The sequence below is a fragment of the Triplophysa rosa genome, linkage group LG16 (genome assembly GCF_024868665.1).
Source record: "Triplophysa rosa linkage group LG16, Trosa_1v2, whole genome shotgun sequence".
Taxonomy (NCBI): Eukaryota; Metazoa; Chordata; class Actinopteri; order Cypriniformes; family Nemacheilidae; genus Triplophysa; species Triplophysa rosa.
In genome coordinates, this window is record NC_079905.1 from 5,698,864 (window position 1) to 5,717,560 (window position 18,697).

The 18,697-nt window shown below is 37.6% G+C and overlaps 1 pseudogene; it reads right to left on the reverse strand.

Moving 5' to 3' along the window:
- Window positions 1-18,349, reverse strand: part of LOC130566747 (fibrocystin-L-like) — a 33,342-nt pseudogene extending 14,993 nt beyond the window's left edge.
- Window positions 18,350-18,697: the final 348 nt, after the last annotated feature.

Genomic DNA, 18,697 nt, shown 5'->3' on the forward strand with positions numbered 1-18,697 from the left:
CCATACAAATGTATTTAGGCATTTACTGTATGTGCTGTACAGTCCTAAACTGTTTTTTGATTTTGTTTTGTAGTACACAAAAAATCTGCTTTGTCACCTGAACCCTGAGCCTGTAATAGTGAGTCTGGTGCCTCCAGCTGTTCCTCCCCTGCGTGGTGTGACATCAGTGATCACAGGGGTTAAAGAGGATCTGTATGTGTAGCCGGCTGTGATGTTGACGGTATCTTTTCCATTAAACACTGAAACCATGCAGACCTGCTCTGTTTTATTCCCTGAAAAATGTAAACAGACAGATCTTATCTTTCATCGCAAGTTATATGACTTGCCTCTATATAATAATGGTATAATGGAATAATGGTTAGTCACACAAACCACATATTTCACGGCGCATGTGCAATGCTTGATCATAATGCATACCATTGTTGTACGGGACCTCACAGTACAGTTGGTTAGATGTGGAGTTCTGCAGGTCCACGTTACATTCTCTGTCACAGATGAGAACTCTGGTGGTGTTTGGTTCTAATCCAGAGCCTTGAATGGCAACAACAGCTCCTCCAGCATAGCTTCCTAAAACAACACAGAACAAATGTATTCTGTAACAATGTTGGGTGTAACTAGTTACTAAGTAATTAGTTACTGTAATTTAATTACTTCCCCCTTGAAAAAGTAAAGTAAGGGATTACTCTTATTTTTTCTGCAATTTAATTACAGTTACTTCTGATGTAATTGAACTAAATACTGTGTAATATATTCAATAGTGGAAATGACATAAAAAATTATAAGTCTTACTTTGCTTTAATGTATGCTGCTCACATTTGTATACTTTGGTCAGATTATAATAATTAAGAATAATCTATGTAGTTATTTATTATTTATTTGAATAAATTAAATAAGCCGTTTCATGTCTATCCTTGAATCAATTCTAATCAAGGTTGATATAGGAATTAGAAAGTAATTAGTAAGAAGTAACTAAATACTTTTTGGAGAGTGTAATTTGTACAGTAATCTAATTACACCATTGAATATGTAATTATTAACTAGTAATTAATTACTTTTTCAGAGTAACTTACCCAACACAGTTCTGTAATGTCTTATTACTGTATTTATGCAAAATACTGTATATGATGGGGTATAGAAAGACAATTTCTGTTCAATTTTTATTACCTTCGTTTGGTGTGACCCCTGTCAGCAGCAGCTCATAGCTGAAGACAGACTGAGATAAGGCATGACCTTTGACCTGATGATATAACATAACCGGAAACGTTCCTCCTGCGTGTTCCCCAACAGTGCACATCAGCTGTTTATCTGTGATGGATGTCACATTACATCCCACAGCATCAATGTTCACTGAGACGAGCGCTGCGTCTGTGCCAAAGCCTGAACCAGAGATGTTGATCTGTGTTCCAACAGGACCTGTGAGGAAAAGATGTCAGCAGCATTATTATGTGAGTATATGAGCTGATATCTAGTAAAAACAGCACTTGAATGTGGTGTAATGGCACTATTTGAATGACAGGAATGATGTTCTGCTACAGTATAAACATAAGGTCAGTGACTTTTCTTAGTTGCATGATTAAATTATATACATTTTTCATAAAATGACTCTTACCTGTTCCAGGGCTCACTGAGGTGATATTTGGAGTTTGTGTGATGGTGTAATTGAAATGTAGTTGTGGGTACTGAACACCATACACCCAAATATCCACCCGCACTTCTCCCTCTGCATGAGGAGGTGTTAAACATTTCACTCTGTCTGGGGTCACTTCTAATATCTGGCAACGTATGCCATCAAGCATCACAGTGGTATTATCTGCCACAAAGCCATTTCCTTCGATCAAGAGTGGAGTTCCTCCAGCAATGCTTCCTGATGTTGGTTGGATGGTGGCCTGTGGTGTGCTGGTCAGGGTCAAGAGTCCTGTGGCGAGACCTTTACTCATCACCTCCACTCGTAGGGCATGTCCCCCAGCAGGCAGAGCACCGACCAAAAGTGTGATGTTGTCATCTGTAACCCCTGTGACCTCCAGGATAATGTCATCAGCAGATACCCTTAGATCGGCTGTATTGTTCCCAAAGCCACTGCCAGTGACCACAACAGTAGTAGAGTTTCCAGTAACAGAGTCAGGTGACACGCTGGAGACAACTGGTGTAACAGACTGAGAATATTCAAACATGCACTCAGAACTGCAAGAGGAAGAGATGGTGTTTACATAGACTGTGACGTTTCCCCTGCGGGCCGAAGACGGTGAGGTGTCTCACACTATTTGTGAGTAGTTCATGGAAACTACATTACATTGAACATTTGCTACCATCACAGATGCGTTCACAAAACCAGAGCCAGAGATGGAGAGACGTGTGTAGCCGGTCGTGCTGCCCACAGAGGGAGAGACAGAATCAACCACAGGTAGAACCACAAATCTGCGGTCGTTCTCGTTCGGCATTGTCATGATGGCTGTACCCATGTTGTTGACCCGGACGGTTATGGGTAAGTGGGTGCCCACTGGAGCGCCGCTGTCAGGACTGAGTTTACAGTTTATCTGAGTTGAAGTGCTGCTGATGACATGACACGGATGACCTCCAACTTTGACCTACAGCAGAGGTTTTCACTTTATTTTTTTAATAAATATACATTTTCTATATTATCACCTTGATGAATCCCTGATTATTGGAATGAATTTTAAATCTTTGATATTCCCTAAACTGAGGTCAGTTTTGATGTCTTTATTGACCTCTAAACCTCACCTCATTTGCACAGGAGATGTTGCTGAAGCCAGATCCCTGGATGCTGATGATGTCATGAGTGGTGCCGTGATCAGGAGAAATGTCATTCACAATTGGACTGGCACAGGAGATAAATGTGAAGTACGGACCATCAGAGCTGTCATTAAATACCAGCTGATTCCAGACACAGTTAAAAGTGGCCAAACACGCTGACTCAGATGAGTTCATTTGCCTTGAAGCTGTAGATAAAAAAGAGGACACGTTTTGGTGAGGATACTACTATACTATCATAGCATAATGCTGATGTAATGGTTTTTAAAATAGATTCTCCGACACCTGCCGAAAATAAGCCATATGGGCAATTCCAGCATTATGGATGTGACATTTTTAGCCGAACCTTGAAATTTAAATTCTCAGAGAATGCAATTACTAGCAATATGTTGAATCATCTGTTTATATTTTAAGAAACCCCTGATGATAGATTTCAGACATCAGAAAAATATCAGTCTATGAATGATTTTTCTATTTTAAAATAGAAAAAAAATCTATTTCTATTTCTGCATCATGACTAGCAACATTGGCTCAACCAATCAATGCTACCAAATAATTTTCTTTGTGGTTTTCATCAAACATTGTTTTTCTTGATGGAAACTATGATGAAAATCTTACATTTTCTTCAGCTAATAAAATGAGGCGAAAATGTTAGTGAGGGAGGATTTGGGAAATGATCAAAACAGAACTAATCTAAACCCATTTGAATTGTAATGTACTGAGCTTCACAGACAAGGCTTACACCTAATCCTAGATCAAAATGCAAGTTTGAACTGTCTGAACTGAAAACACACATTAACATTTTTAACTTAAATGAAAGGGTTGCCGTTGTACCTATATTCACAGAGGCCTGTATTCCAGCTACAGACACCTGAAGCCCAACAGGTCTCTCCTCCAGAGGTCTGACGGTCACTACGCCCTGTAGCGTCTTCTGGTTACTAGAGTCAATGAAGCCGCTACTATAGTAATAAACTCCAGGAGATGTGAAACGGTAGCTGAAAAACCCTTTAACAGGAACACAAAGAGCAGTAGCGTCAGATTTTCCCCCAACTGACATTGTGTCACTAATCTTATTGTCCTTTTTATTTCCTTTACTGTAAAGCAGCTTTAGTTTACCGCAAAGACTATTCTCTAAATGCATTTATAAGTTCTGTATAGTGCAACATTACACAAAACATTGTTTTCTGCACGGTGACTGGCAAGTTGGTATATAATTATGCTTGTTCTATAATTAATAGAAAGCGGACACCTTCAGTTTTGTTTAACTGAAATGTGACACTATGAAAAAACAATGTCTTGACCAAGCTTTAAAAGATCTCTTAAGTTCCTTCCTAAAAAAGTCCAAACAATCAAAAGTCCAAAAACAGCTTGCACTTTGTGGGGTCATAAAATGAATACACAATGTTTGGTTTAGTTGTTGCTTTCTAAGGGCACCTGGGCAAAAACAAAAGCAGATAATTCTGTCTTTCGTCTGACATTGACATGTAACGTTCAGCATGTTACTGCACACAATTTGTCTATCATGCACATGAATATACTGTACAAGTGGCAGATACAGGAACCAAATGCCATAATGATTCCTAAATTCATTGTAAAACACACATTTTATACACTGCAGGTGCTCAATTGCTCCATGCGCAAACAAAACAAAAAAATGACCTGAATATAAAAACAAAAATGATTAAATATCAATTAATGATCTGTGATTCACTTAATAGTAAACACCATATATAGTAAAATAATAACAAGACATGGCATACTTTGCTGAAGATGTAATGAAGAAAAAGGCTTTTAGGGGGTTTGATTCATCCTGTTTAATGTTTTTTAAATGCGCAATATTATCAAAGGGCTGATTTTTTCAATTGAAATAATATAATATAAATTGGAATGACTAATGTTGACACAGTATATGTTAGATAGATATGCATGCGGTGATGTAGTTGTTGTACCTCTGGCAGTTTTGGTGTCTCCACTTTTGAATGCAATGCCATCATATTCAATACTGCTGGGACTGGACACACTGAAGACCCTGTAGCCCAGATCAGAGACAAAGGCCGGTGCCTCCCACTTCCAAACCACTGTGTCCCCAACTGAGACCATAAGTGCAGACGGGCTCCAGGCGTAACCCTGACCATACACTGAACACACACAATATAATGGACTATATATACAGTCAAATGTTCACACGTATCCAAACATAGGCATGTGGTCACAGAAGCACATTCATAAAACAAGTCTTTTGCTATTTTGTTTCATAAGTAAAATTACACTTAAGATGACTATACTTTGTACTTTAGGTCCTGCTTTTTTCCTGGCAGCAATTCTACTTTCATTACCATGAGAGCCATTGTGTCACTGCCTCTGAAGTATTTTGCTAATGGGTGACAATGTGAAAGATAAAGAGATATTACCTGGGTGGAAACCTTGATTTGTCACCGTGTATATTTTGTCGGTAGGCTGGGTTACACATGTCAGTTGTTTGTTTGAAGCGTCTGTTACTTGGCATTGTGCGTCTCCTGTGAAAAAAACTTTTTTTAACAGTTTTGTGACAACACAACCATGACAACTACAGCCATGTTCAGTTGCTCAGACAACATTTTCTGAACTTTTAACCTCTTAACATAAATCATGTGTAGAAATACGTTTATGTTATTCTGACCAGGACAAGCATGTGTCTTTATATGATAGTGTTGGAGAGAAACATTGTTTTTGAATTTGTGCTCTTGTCTTACCCAGGGTCACATTGTTGTCTGATGGGACCGAGCTGAACCCAGAGCCTCTGATGGTGATGGTGGTTCCTCCATACAAAGAGCCCATCGGTGGAGAGAAGCCTGTCACCTTCAGAACAACCTCTATGGTGGTATTAACACCAGCACTACATGAAGAAAACAACAAAATCATTTCATCATTCTCTTGTGAACTGTATGCTTTTAACATAAACAATAATATTAACTATAACTGTATTTAAATGTGCTCTCTTTGAATAAAGATTTCACTTTTGGTTAAATTGTATAAATCATGATAAAAATAAACAAAGATTTCCTTCCATTGTTATCTAGAAACAATAAAATACATTAACTGTACAAATATTTACATACAAGTACTTTGACTGCATTGCTGTAGAAGTTTAAAAGTTATATATTATATATGTTATATTATGTATTCTAGTGAATGACCTGGTTATGGCATATCCCTGGTTCCCGACTCTCACGTGGATGTCGTATACAGCTGGAGTGAGTTTGGGCAACATGCAGGTAATGTTTTCATTGGTCCACTTCAACAATTCACACTCAGTCTCACCAACCAGAACAGAGCTGCCATTGACCCGCTCTTCAAAATTAGTTCCAAGGATAGTGAGAATCCTGAGCCCTTTGACACACAAACAGAGAAAATGTATATAATAGATCACCTAAATCTTACTTGCTTGTTATTCTGGGGGTGTACATAATGAGGGTAAATTTCTCTGATCCCTGAACATATTTTACAATATTATTGGGCTTATGCAAATTATAGTAGTATTAATACAGTTCTGTTTGATTTTAAGATCATTTTGTTACTGAGACAAATGAGGGTTTACTCTTTTATGGTTAATATAATCATAAAACAGACATATTACCGAATACTGTTGTAGTGTGTGGGCTGACAGCAGTGATGGTGGCCATCAGAGTGTTGTTGTATGTGAAGGATTCAGTTGATGTTGCTGACATCTCTCCCATGGTCACTGTTACAGTCTGTTGACCTGCTGACCCCTGATTGACATGTAACACAAAAGTATATGTTTCATTGACTGCAACTGTCATGATCCTTGTCTTGGTTTTCGAGTCTTGTGGCAGGATCATGTGAGACCCATGCGTTTTATGTGGAGAAAGGGCATGGCATTGTTGTGGTTTTGTAATGCCATGCTCTCTCTCCGGTGTCGTGTCCTTTAGCCCCGCCCCCTTGTTTCTCCGTCTATTCCCTATTAGTGTTTAATTACCCTCACCTGCCCGTGTAATCTTCCCTCGTTAGTGTTCCCTATTTGTAGCCCCAGTTTCTCTTTGTCCTTTGTCGGTTCGTTAATCTTACCATGTTTAGTCCCTGTCTTGATTATTGTGTCCTTGCCTTGCCTCGCCTCACCTCGTCCCTGCATCGTCCCTTTTAGTTCTTGTTTTGTCCCCCCAGTGGGAAGTTTTTGTTTGCCTTTTTGGAAAGACTTTTTATTGTGTTTGTTCCCCCATCGTGGGTTTTTTGTTTTACATTTAATAAATAATTTCTGTTTAACCCTTCACTGCTGTCTGTGTCTGTGTTCTGTCCACAATTCATGACAGCAACATTATATCTGAATAACTGTTAGCACACAGACTTCTTGTTGAGATTGTACAGCACATACTGTACATACACAGTCATATGGGTGGTTAATGAATATAGTAATGAATCTAAGGGAAAATGAAGTCAAATTAACCCCTTCACTCTTCACTTACAGCAGGAACTCTGCATCTCAGTTGAGTGAGTTCAGCTCCAGTAACATTACACGGCTCGGTGCCAATGGTGACAGCTGTATCGATACTGAATCCATAACCAAACACAGTCAGAATCGCCCCTCCTGTGAAGCCAAAATATCATGTTGGTAGAAAATCTGGTTATAAGGCTTTAATATGCAGTCTGTTTTTTTCGTAACATTGTCCTGTACCTGCTGTACTTCCTGTGGTGGGGTATATGGAGGTCACTCCTAACTGGTGTGTGAAGTTAAAACTGGTGCCGTTCTGGTATCGGGCATTGCCCAGGCCAGAGAAACTCAGAGACACTGGATGTGTGCCAGCACTTGCTGGACCAACTCTGCAGGTTATATAGGTGTCTGGAACGCATAACAAAAATAATATGGTCAGATTTCTTCCTACATTGTTTGTAAAATGACTAGCTACACATTTCTGTTCAAGTTCCCATGCATGAACTGTGTTGACATCTACTGTACTACACTGCCATATACAAGCTCTCAAGAGGCCGCTGACATTGAATAGGAGCTACACAACTGTTATTTTGTTTTCATGGGACAAAAAGATCTTCAGAGCTTGTTGGTTTTCACTTACGGGTGACCTCCAGGACAGAGCATTCCACATCACCAGTTTTTACAGTAACGTTGCCACCATCAAATCCAGATCCGGTTATGTTAAGAACAGTTGCCAAACCACTGGAACCTAAATTACAATACCAGTAACATGGTAAAACAAATAGATATGACAGCTTTGATTGTACATGCAACTTTATGAATACTACACCTTCTGTAGGAGAAACTCCAGTCACCGTTGGGGTCTTAGACTCACTCCATGTGAAACTACAATCACCTGAACACCATGATGGGATGCCGTTGATGAAGACCTCCACCTTATGAATAACATGCATGTAAGTATACACGTATCATACCTGTATGTAAATGCTCCCGAGACGTCTTAAAGTATGGCCTCAAAAGGTTTTTAAAATGTAAGGTAATTTATTTTGTTGTCCAAAATGCATGATTATACGTATGTTTGTTGCATTTTGCATGTTTTGCCACTGTTGTCCACAACCCATTTCTGCGACCTAGCTTTATTTTTCAAAAACCACAAAGGAACACAGGAAGTATAAGATTTGATTTGTAGTATAAGACAATCAAAGTAAATGGTGACCCATGCGGCCAGGCAAGACTGTGCCGCAAGACTTCCAGTAAACCAAATATTTCCTCATACAAAGCTGCAATATCATTTTCTTTTCCTCGTACAAAGCTGTAGTACATGCTGGACAGCCCTGGTACACATTACTCATGCGCAACCTTTTTTTTTGTCTAAAGATATTCATAAGGATTTTGAAAACATAAAGGGGCGTAACTAATGCCAGATTTTTTATTTTGGGGTAATGTACACCTCTCTGTATCACAAACAAACCTTTCATGCTTTTGTATGAGCCATTTCAGCTGACACGCTGTGTAACACTATTGAAATCTGCACACTCAGTGGACATGAGGAAACAGATTTAAAAGGAGCTATACATTGTGAACATACAAGTATTGTGGTAAAATCTGTAGTGTGTGAGAGAAGCACCTGTGGTTTATCTGATGGGATGCGGAGAAAGTCTCCCATAATTCTTTGTTTTAAGAGGCCTCCTTGCTCGATCTTATATGATGTCACTGAAGGGTTCACGCCGACCACGGCAGAGGAATTAATCTGGTTATCATAAAGTATTCCTTTAAGATTACACAATGAAAATGGAAAGCATAGACTATGGGGTAACTTAAATCTATTTCTATATGAATTCTGGAGAATTAATTATTATCAGAGAAATCTGAGAGGCATGAACTTTAAGCAAAAGCCAGAGTTTCATTTTAATTCATTCTCATTGATTAATGTTGGCATATGGTTGTCATTCTGCTTTGACGTTATCAGTTTGTTTCTTGCCTTGATCAGTGGCTGGTTGCCAGGGACGGTGAGCCACCGGATGTCCCATATGTAAAATGTACAATCTCCATATCTCTGCACTTCCAGCTGGCCGAGCTCTGGAATCCCCTGTAGTGCGTACTGCAGGTCCCCAGCACTGATGTCTACTGGCAGACCTGAGGTACAAACACCACACCAAAGACATGAAAAAACAGTTATTTGCCATTTAATACATGTCTTGTATTATTACTTGTCATGAGCAAAAGTCTGTTGTGCAACTATAGCACTGTCTACTCCGGACGCGACCGGCACGACGTGGCACGACATGGTGGGTTTGTCGCATCGCGCCGAGCCACATGCAGTGTAGACAAAATTTAAAGTTATAATACAATGTGTTTCTAATGTCCTGTATCGTGTCACGTCGCGTCCTGTGTAGACACGGTGTAAGAATTTCTGTGAGCTAACCAATTCAGATAATAAACCTGTAGCCAGCATGTTTACCTTCAACACGTCGACCGTAGATCTCCACATTAAAGGTTCCAGTAAGTGGCGGGGTGGCTTTCTGAGGGCGGGTAATGGTGACTGTGGCATTGTCCTGGCTTTGAATCAGTAGGTCCTCTGTGCTGTTTTCTAGCTTCTGTTAAAGAAAATGGCTATTGCAGCATTATGGATGTGACATTTTTCATCTAAACTTAAACTCTCAGAGAATGTATTTGTAAAAAAATGATTGAACCATGTGTTTATATTTTCCTTAACCCCTATATTTTCATATCAGAAATGTTTTACTTCTAACCTCACAAGACCCTAACCCAGTCCTAGGTTTAAACATTAGCACTAAATCAAGCCTTAAAATCTGATTGTACAAAATATGAATCTACAAATATTTGTGGGAAAATAGGTTTTAAATGTTCTGTAATTTAAGTCAATGTTTACAGAAAATCATTATACTAACTTATAAGCGAGAGTAGTAGTAACCAAGACATAAAACACTGCACTGCCTGTTCACCAACCAACAATAATGCATTAGTGCATTAGTAGTCATAATTCTACTGTTATTTATTAATTTATTAATTTCATTTTTGTTTAGTTTATATCTTTAGTTTTGTACCTTCGTGAAAGCCAAATTTTACAGCTTTCCTGAGGTCAGTGGTAAGAGCATTGCGTTAACAACGCAAGGTCGTGGGTTCGATCCCAGGGTATTGCATGTACTTAGAAACAAATGTATAGGATAATGCAATGTATAGTGTCTGCCAAATGCGTAAATGTAAAATGAAAGTTTTTCCTTTTTATCAAAAATATGTTAGCCTTAAGGACGATATAAGCATTCAAAACTGACAATCTGGAACGTGCGCACTAAAAATTCTAGATATTCCGTCTCACCCTATCTGCATTTTTCAGTTGAAACTACATCAACACATCAAATAATGCTGCACGTTCCAAGGCGTTTCACTGGGACTTTAATGTTGACAGAATTATTGTTTTAGCCGTAACTAATTCCTTTAACTCACCTGTAGAAAGGCGATTTTAAGCAATGGGATGCCAAAGCCACAATTGTACGGTGATGCTGTGATCTCATAACTGACTTGGGAAGCGTTTGCTTGTTTGCGCACTGCAAAGTTGGAGATGAAATGTCCTGAGCGGGCAAGAGCGGGTGGCCGTCTACCCTGCACTATAACTGAGGAGAAACACACGAAGAAGGCACAACAGTCAATGTTTTAGAACAGATCTTATCCAGTTTGTGTACAAAACAGAATCATAATCCAAAATAAATTACAGTCTTTTTACACAAGCATTAAAAAAAAGTATTCCTAAATACCATTTGGGTCCAAAGCAGTCAGTGCCCGTCCAATGTGAACAGTATCTATGTAGTATACAGAGTTGGTGTTCTCTCCAAACAAATTCAGCCAAAAAAGTCTATAGTTGGAGCCTGTAAATCTTTGCTGAAGGGAATCCAGGAGATCCACACACTTGTATGTCCACCTGAGAATGACCAAAGCGATGTTACTTTAAGCCCACAAGACAACAAAAAATTACTCTGGTTGTGGATTTAGTGTGTTTATATAGCAGATAACAGATACTCCGATTGAAAAATCTAAAATGAAATTATGTTAAGGGCAATAAACATACGTATCCGTTGAGTCGAATTGCACAGAGATTTGTGTAGTCACTTCCGTGTTATAACCTGCGTTGGTCTGGTAAATTAACATCACTTGAAGTTGATTCATCAGTCGGCCTTTGTAGGCTAAGCAGAACTAAAATAAAAATAAAATTTTCACAAATTTTAATGTAGAAATGTCTAGCCATTTCTGAGTTTTATTTTCTATCTATTTCTAGTTGCAGAGATGTTTGATGCTTACAGTATTGTATGTCTGTAGTGCTATTGGGTTGTGCTGGGAGTCAGAATAGTGGAATATATAATATGGGTTTCTCAAAGACCAACGGCCACAGAAAGCTTCAGAATTAGTGACCAGGGTTCCTGATATCTGGGTGACAGTGAAAGTTATAAATTCAATGTTTGGGCAAAGTAACTTCTTGTGATAAAACTTTGTAATTTCAAGCCCTGTGGATGCAGCTTTATTACCAACACAAAAATGATAGTTTGGTTTGATTTATCAACACAAGCAGTACTTACTGCTCTACCATCCTCATAATCTCTGAAAAATTTCACGTTGGAGTTCTCAGTGGTTGGAATCTGTGATGGACATTTAGCTGAGACCATCACATTTAGTGCAGCCAGCACCTTTAATCACAAAAGTGTCAAAAACATGTAAAAAGAGCATAACATGTTTTGACATTTGAACACAAATGCAAACAAATAAAAACCTCAGTCTCAGATGCATTATATGTCATAGGAGGTGATGGGACGCCGCCCCACAGTAGTGTGAAATTCTCCAGACTGGCCTTCCCTTTGACTTCTTCAGTAACTGTGATGTTTACATCTGACCCCATGGTCAAATATTGAAGATCCTCAAAGTCACCTGAGATCAACACAGTTACAAGCTTTTAAAAGAGACTATTTTGTTAATATTTTTACCAAACATTAGTGTTGGCCACATGCAGTGCCGGTCACTGTCACAATACATGTAACAAAGTGCTGATGCGTGTCACTAGTAAATGAAAAGAAATGACTGCCACGTGTAATGTAAAAATAGATTTCATTGTCGCTCTAGCACAGATGCTTTCAGGAGAAACTATTAAGGAATTGACTGTGTATTATGGTCTTTGTTTAGTTCACCTCTATTTGAGTTAAATGTCACATTGTAAAGTGCTTCTGTGCTCAGTTCCTCCTTTGTGACTGTAACTGTGTCTGGTTTTATTGTCCACAAATCCTTCAGAGCGTTCTGCAACTCCAGCGCTGATGCACTGACGGGAATGGGCCCTGCAAAATGCAAGGTAAACAACACAACAAATACATAAACACAGATTTGTCTAAATTAGAATGGTGAATGCAAACAATTGGAGAACAAAGACTAGAAAGTATGTTTTCCTTGATCTGCATCAATAATAATAATGCACCTGTTGTATGATCTCCATATGCCAGAAAGTAGTATGTGTTGTCACAGAAGCCCATGGAAAAGCAGTCACTGCTGATTCTCAAAGTCTGCATCTCCTGGACGGCGCTTACTGGTGTCCATCCCTTGAAACTAACCACCTATAACTGTACAGTATCTGAGACTTTTAGTTTTTGCATGTGCATCAACTTCCTTCTAGCATATCATTTGACTATTTTCCCTAAATTTCTCCTGTATGCTCACATACCTGTTTCTCAGGTAAAACATTATAGCTTGCTCGTATCTGCTGTCTCTCATTAACAGCTTCTGTTGTCTGCTGGGCTGTGAACGGGCTGATCTCTTTGAAAAAGCCCACGTCGACTGAAGCTTGATTATTAAATTCCTGCACTACAATCTCAATGTAGTACCTGCAGCACATTGAAAACAGATTGTTTTATATTAGGAAACGGTTTGTTTCAGTCCTTGATTCTGATTGGTCAATTGCTGTTTTTTATTACGATAAAACCGCTTCATCCAACGATTCTGTGTATCATTACCCAGCACCCTTAGCAACGGAAACATTTCTGTTCACAGTCGGTCAGGGACTTTTTTTTACATTTGTTACCCTGCCTGTTAAAACCAAATCCTTTTTGGGGTATTTACTGATTTTTTTTACATAAAATCATTCTATGTAATATAAGGAAAGTATAGGATAATACTGTATGTATTTAATATTGACAGAGTAAGGCCATGTCAAAGATTGAAATTACAGTGAAATGAATGGTTAAAATCAAACTTTGATGGTTGTTAGGTCATGTTGATTTTAAACCTTTAGACTGGTTTTCACAGACAGGGTCACATTTTTAGGCGGTAATATTTGTATTGTGTGTTAACAATTTTATGAAATAAATAGGTACTCTAGGCTAGTGTTATTGTGGATAAGCTCTGCTTTGTGTTGTGCCTAACAGCGACATTCATGCATGACTTATTCATGATACAGCACATCCTCTCGTACCTTATTACTTACATAAAAAGTTGAGATTGTTATGATATTATATTGTAGAAAGAAAACAATAACAGCTTATACAGAGATAACATGAATTTATAGTGTTTTATATTTTGCGTTTCATTCAGATTGTCCGTGGTGATCTAAATGCTCAAAAAAACACTTACGGTTTTCCCTTCTGTAAGCGCATGACCTCTGAGTTCTGGGAGAAACTGTAAGAGTAAGACTGATATGCAATCTGGACCTGGAAAAAGTATAAAACAATTCAAATCAAGTTGATTTATATAGCGCTTTTTACAATGTTGCATTGTTTCTAAGCATCTTAACAGGGAAAAAAGAGAATACAGGACAGTACAAGGTAATGCTATCGGAATTTACATCCCATATTAAATGTTATAAAATTAAGGTGTTACAAACATAAACATTCTGTATATATATGAACCTGTATATGTATATATATCTATAAACATCTATATATACTGTATATATATATATAGGTGTGTATATATAGGTATGTGTATATATATATATATATCTGTAGGATGATCAATAGCTTTTAATTGATTGGTGTACATAATCACATACACATACCATAAATCAAATAATACAGATTTATTGTTTTTTGTTATCATTCACATACTTTATCTTTGGGAAGACCCGTCTTGCTGAAATACAGCATGGACCTATCATCTGCTTTTATTCGGAAATAGTAATTGTCTGTCTCCGTCGGAACAAAGAATCCACTCAGTCGAGCCACAAAGTAATCGATTGCAGCGGTCCACACATAGGACAGAGAATCCACCCACTGTACAGAATAACCCGGTCTGCTGGAATTATAGGTGAGAACATCCGCTAGATTGCTTGGATTACTGTTATTCCACATCTCCATTTTTAAACCTCTTCCACCTGTGATGGTAAACACAACCATTATACTTATAATACCTTTTTATTCTAGCAATAAATCACAGCAATATTGTAAAGTGTTACCATCATATATTAGGTTTAGGTGTTTGTGAAGTGCAGCGTTAGACTGAAGAATGAGATTGACAGAAATGTGCCGTCACCATTCAGAGATGATATTTAAGGTTCATTTCTCACCTGGAAACAATGTCATGTTGGTCTTTTCATAACCAGGAGTCACACAGACTATCTTCTTGTCCGATATTTTCTTAATCTGACACTTGTGACCTGTAGATAATAATAATTAAAATTGCGTATTGTTGCGGAAATTAATCGACTGCCTTGAGTAGACCATAGGTGAAGTCCACCTATTGGTGGATTTGAGTGCAATTCTTGAAGTTAGAAATTCAAAATGCACCCTAAGCAGTCCACAAACAAATGTCATTACAATTTACCTCCTACTAAAACCACAGCTGGCCGGTCGGTCTCGTCAAAGTAGCGTCCGTGAATGGTGAGTAAAGTTCCGCCCAACACTCTGCCCTCAGATGGAGAAACTCCTGACACCTCTGAAGGAGAACCACATATTGAATCAACAACATGCCAAGATTTTCAGAAATATCTGTTTTTGCAGGCATTATAGATTGCATTCATTAAGAAGAATAAATGTTCGGCACCTGCATATGTCTGGAACATGGCGAGCTTGTTCAATGCTGAGACACTGAAAAGCCCAAAGTCTGGAAGACTCCTAGAAAAGAAAATGTGTTTTGTTGAGACTTTCACTAACATTGGTGAGATGCAGAAACTTTCGTGTAAATTTGGTGTAAAGTAACATCAGACTTCTCTGACCTCCCAAATTCACCATCCAGAATGTAACTGAGGTTATGATGACCTAAAGACAAAGATCAACAACAATTTATTCAACCAAAAATTGCATGTACATTTTAAAAATATTCTATACGATTCTATAAATTCCTCACCAACATAATTTCCTGTCATTTTGCAACTCATGTATCCCCATTCGCTACCGCCACCGTCTAATTTCAGGCCATATCTAAGAAATGAAAGGTAATTGATGCAGTTTATCTTATCTTTCATCACTTTAATGCTAGATTATTTTACGTATGCTTACTTTTCATCTGAACTGGGTTTCAGTAGTTCGCAAGGCATGCCACCCATGTATGCCCTGTTTAAAGAAAACAAATTTAAAACAGTAATCTGATAAACCTAACATCATGAGACTAATTATAAAACACCTTTTAACAGATATTTTATAACAAAAAGTTATAGTTCATATTATTTTTATTAGATATTTCCAGACCTCACAAATCTTGTATTCCGACCATTAGAACTTCTGGCCGTACTGCTGCCGTACACGTCTGTGTAAATTCTTCCTTGCATTGTCACCACAGTTCCTATACATTCACATAAAAAGTTAGGATGACTTCCCTTCAAAAAGTCGTACCATAAAAGATTTACAAACTAAAACAAGAATCCCACCTGGAAGACCTGAGAGTGGGCTAATACTTTGTATGGTGGGTGTGTAGTACAGTCTACTCTGTGAAAGCACAGCATGTAATTGTAAGTATGTTGTAATATTTTGAGGGGATATCTTGTAGTAAACATTTTACATAAAGTCTTTCTCACTTACATGGAATTTACAATCCCACCAGTCACAGATCTGAGTAATTGGCACACCATCCACGCAGACGTGTATCTCATAGTCATCTTCTGGTAGAGCTCTAATAAAGACACAATGCATTGATTTGTTTGAAAAATATTATTGACATTATGCAGTTAAGCTATTCCTGAGAATTTAACTTTGCATATCTAGCATTCATGCATATTGATGTACCATGCAATAAAAAAGTTAAAACTCTATAAAAAGTTATTCTGAGCTTCACTTGATCAATTGACTCAATCTGAGGGGACTACCACCCTGCTGGCCCTTAGCCTAGCAACTAATTTAAACAGTATTAAAAAAGTGTAAAACAATGCTTATCATTGTGTTAAACACAATATAGATTTCACTGTAAAATATGGTCATTCATACTTTTTACTTTCAAAAAACATATTGTATTAAGGTTATTATATTATGAACATTATGTTTAGTTTAATTACAGTTTTTACCGAATAAATTATTTGAATGTTATTTACTGGTAAATCGATTAACAGGTCATTATATTTTCATTAAAATGACACTTTTTTACAGTGTGTACAACCCTTTTTAAAAACAATATCCATAAGTTAAAACAATGTTTAGCTTGTAAAAATTTAGAATTAGCAAAGACTGTGAATGATATGTTATTTGAGGTTATGCATTGTAACTGTAAGCTGAAGACATTGTTTTCTATGATGTATTGGGTCTGTTCATTTAGAGTAAATATTGTAAATTCGTAATAAATAAAAACGGCATAGAATACAAATCACAAACTGTCACAAAAAGACTTTTCGGCAGGCAAATTGTATATGAAAAAATATGGGTTGATGAATTGAACCTATTATGCCCTTTTATAAAAGAGCAAATATCATGTAAATAAAATTGAGGGAAAAGAATTGTGAATTGAAATTTGAAGTAAAAGTTAACCTACCTTTTGTTTTCACTTTTCCTTTAGTGCATTTTATATTTAGTGCATTTTATTTTTTAAGCTATGTGAAATGAGTGAAGTAGCTGAATTATAGGGCTGGAGCCTGGGCTGCGCAGACGAAGTTGTTTTTAAAACGGATGTTTTTATTATGGATATGTCAGGTTCACATTAGGCGTGCATTATCCCATGAAAATCATGGCAATTCATTCCTGTTTTTATTCTGTTACAGAACTAGAAACTGATGAAATCACACAGCGCAACGTTTTTGTTGCCATTTAGTAATTTGAGAAAACATGATTTGAGAAAAAATATGTGCATTTTACTTTGACTCTTGCCGAATATCATTACTCGTATTTCATGAATTTCTCTAGAACAGCTTCAGAACTTAATGTAAGCCTGTGATCATAAAATTAAAACATTGAACTGGGTAATACTTGCCTTGTATAACACGTGATCTGTTTGGAGCGACTAGAGTCTCTTTCTACATCACAGGGAATAGATCTCGTCCGAGACACCAGTGTCACACTGTTACCCATGTTTGGATCATCAGCTTTTAAACTGAGCTGATTGGCTTGAGCAAAACCTGAGGAAAATAAACCCCAAATATCACATAACAAGAATCCTAGAAGGCCCGCGACCACGTTCGTATACTCTTTTTACGGTCATTTATTATGAAACATAAAGCATCTTCTAAAATGAAATGTATTCAATCATTTTTAAAAACAATATTTTATAGCCTAAACTATTTTTGTTCATTTAAACCAACGGTTGGGATTTCCCATTTTTGACCTAGCCATGGTATGAAACAACCCATAATTGATCTAACCCTTACAAATGCTTTCGTTGACTATAATGATGATATTAATACCTGCACCCTTTATCGTCAGTCTCGTTCCGCCATTGACACTGCCAACATAGGGGGTTATCCCACTGACCAGCTGCGCACCTGTATGACACGAAATTAACTTTAGCTATTGATTATATTTCATGTCTGTCTCGTTTGCAAAATGACAACCATCAGACAACCGGTCAGAAAAATATAGACATTAGTTAGTAAGAGTTAGTAAGTTGGAGCGATATAGATAAAGAAAACGCAAGATTACGCTTACCCGCGAAGCTCCACAGCAATTCACAAACAACAAGCAGCAGATGCAGCTGCCAGCGCGCGCGCCCCATCTTCTCTGGTAGACTCGGATGTGCCTCAAAGCAGTGTCTCAGTTCTGCACCGACAATAAATGAAAATGTTTGTGTCACAAATCGTATTGTACTTATAATCTGTTTTTATTTCCATTATATAGGCTAATACGCAGCAATTTGGTGTAGCAGGTGAAATTGTATTAATGAAAGATATTGTAACTAAAACCCAACATAATTTGAATTAAATTATTGAAACAAATTAGCATGTTACAAAATAACAAAGCATGCTAAAAAGTCAGAGCTCTTGAAAGTTAAATACAGTTTACATGAATCGTCATACCTGCACGCTCTTTTAGGAAACTCTATAACTAACAACAAGAACTTCCTCCTTTTATAGTAGGCAATTGGCCCTCATGGGTGGAA